Consider the following 3,054-nt stretch of genomic DNA (forward strand, 5'->3'; position numbering starts at 1 on the left):
ATGTCCGTACATAACCGCTGTAACGGCCCTCCCTGAAAACTTCAAATGTAGCTGCCTAGTCCGATTTTCCTAACTTCTTTTCGAAAATTACGTTGAACAGCTTTGATTTCTTTACTTTTGGCTGTTCTACGAGTAAGAAATTTCCACATGCTAATTTTCAGTTGTCATCTTCTGGTTGGTTTTAGTGGTCATTGGCCTTCGGCGTTTGTAAATAGTAGCCTACGCAAATAATGAGAGAGAGAGAGAGAGAGAGAGAGAGAGAGAGAGAGAGAGAGAATTCTAGTTTTCCTACCTATATAGAAAAATAAAATTGTCAAAACCGTTATCCGTAAACAACTCACTGACACAATTCCCTGTTGTTTAATTACTTAAGTTCAAGAATTAACTTTATGTTATACATTTGTCTAGAACGACATTAGAATTTGTTTTTTTTACTTTCTTCTAGTATTGTTTGCTATTTGCGTCGTCATATGTAGGTACAATCTCTCGGAAGGATTCAAGCTTATCAGGTAAGTGACCTGACAACCAATCTTTCACCGAAAAGAATAATTAAATTTGGGAGCCAACGATGAAGAAGAAAGAAATACGTTGTTACAGTATTGATAACGGTGAATGATGAAGCTCACAAAAGAGTAAACCTGCAGAGACTGTTCAACTCACTATGTGAAAACTGAATCATAATAATAAATTCTCGGTGATTCGGCAACATATTAATGATTTTGTCTGAGAGCTTCTAAACAATCACCCTCGTCACCTATACAAAATCTCCCAGTCTCCCACAGTTAAAACCGAACCCTAATTCTGGGTTTAGGCCTTATGATATGATGAGATGTGCGACGCGCTTAGGGGAAGGACAGCTCAATTTCTGTGATGAAAGCAGCCGATTATCTCAGTCTCGAAAATGACCTGAAGGACCGAGCTCTCATATCATGCGTCACTACCGCGAGATTGAAAATCGTGTTCATTTTGGTTAATAGCTTTTCAAGGCTTCGTATCATGAATCACTATCAGGAGTTTGGATATCAATCAATCAAAAACTTTCAGTGAGTAGCCTATCTTAGCTAACATTCTTTTTTGTTACTTAATTTGCTTTTATGTCAGTCAGCGTGATAGAGAATAAAATTAATTTTAAAAGGAAGCGGATCTAAAGAAAACGGAGGAGGAGGAAAAGGAGGAACAATACAGGAAAGAAGAACCTAAAAGGTACAAATTATAACAAATAAGAATTTAAAAACGATATAAATTCTTTACCCACCTTTACCGACGTAAACTTATCCAGGTGGGAAATTGCTAAGGCAATGAAGTCCAAGACGGCTCTGAATTCGATTTAGTCGCTTACGGAATCCCCTGAGGAGGGAGGTTATATATTTGTCCTTCTATATTTTACGGAATTTTCGTTTGAGAAACCATGACAAATGCTTTCGAAAGAGGCCGAAGAAAATTCGTTTTCAGCCTCTGGGTTTCAGTTGATTTCACATCTGTATTATAATGTATTGAGCATAATGTATTGCAGCTATTAAAGCTAGAGAAGAAGGGTGAAGTTCAAATACAAATGCCGTTGCTCACAGCTTAGAAGAGTCCTTTTTAACTAGGCATTTAAACGCTTAGTTAAAAATGACCCATTTATCTGTGAGCAACGGCATTTGTATTTGAACGTCACCCTTCTAGCTTCTATGGAAGCTTGGTCAAATAATAATAACACTCCTATACAATTTACTCAATACATTAACATTCACGCATAATTACTCCAACAACCATTTATATCTACGTTAGCAACAATTTCGACAAAGACGACTGTTCAACTAATAACATGTTAAGAAGATTCTCTCTCTCTCTCTCTCTCTCTCTCTCTCTCAAATCATTCCCCTTCCATCTAATCATCCCATGCTTTCGAAGGCAGCACAGATGGTGACTGTGGAAGGCTCCAGATACCTAACCTGATTAAGGCAAGAATTGTGCATTCGCTGGGGAGGGATGGGGTGCAGACCTTTTAGGAAGAAGGAGGGGGGGTGGTTGGAGACTGATAAGAGAACCCTATTCATGCACCTTACCGTAGATGCAGGCTAATGAAGGGACCGGAATATCGGAGGAAACTAAAATAAAAATTAGGATTTTTCATCTTGACAGGAATCTTTTTTTTTTTTTTTTGGGGGCGGGGAAGGGATGAAGTTACCTGTTAGCTAATGGACCTATCAGGGAACTCAAGATTTTCCCCGCTGCGCAGTTAATCACTCTGTATATGTTTGGAAATAACTGAAAGAATATTTTTCTGTCCTCGATTATGATTTAATTCTTCCATGTCTTAATCATGAAAATTATTCTTTCATGAACAGATTACTGCATAATTGTTTATTTTTCTGCGGCAATGCAAATTGAATTTTAATTGTGAAAAAGGAAAAAGTTCTGCCTCAAAATACCAAGTCTTGATAAGAATGAATCTTCAGCGAATTACTATTAATGACGCTAAATAGTCTCGGGTTTTCTTTCTCTCTCACACTCATTCAAGTGTCTTCCTCTGCTGGCATGATAGTCACAGACTTTTCTAATCTTCCGCTGTTCTAATCTTCCGCTGTTCCGGTGGGCATCTCAGATATTGACTCTCGTATACTTCAGACCAACAATCTGATTAGGCCAAGAGGCGAGCTTGTAATGGGACCCTTTAGGGATGGCAAGATTAGGAGATGGGAGGGGTGGGGGTTGGGGGGAGTCAATCTTAAGGTGGTAGGAGTCCATGCAACCTGCTGAGGGTGTAGTGCAATCAAAGTTCTGATTTTTGGATAAAAACCTGATCTCAAAATTGTGATTTTTCAACTTGATGGCAATCCGACTTGAAAGCAAGTTATTTTGTTTATATATTCCTACTTGCTGCTTTGTTTCTGTAAGGAAAGGGATGAAGTTGACTGTTCATGAAGGTGCGTTCTAGAGAATCACTTATTAAATATTAAGTAAAAGCGGTCTTATGTCCAATTAAATCTGACACGAGTGTGAAAGAGGGGAGTGCCTTTAGCGCGCATCTTGCAACTTACTTCCCGTCAGTTGCCACATGCCACTTAT

Source organism: Macrobrachium rosenbergii, chromosome 9, assembly GCF_040412425.1.
Source record: "Macrobrachium rosenbergii isolate ZJJX-2024 chromosome 9, ASM4041242v1, whole genome shotgun sequence".
Taxonomy (NCBI): domain Eukaryota; kingdom Metazoa; phylum Arthropoda; class Malacostraca; order Decapoda; family Palaemonidae; genus Macrobrachium; species Macrobrachium rosenbergii.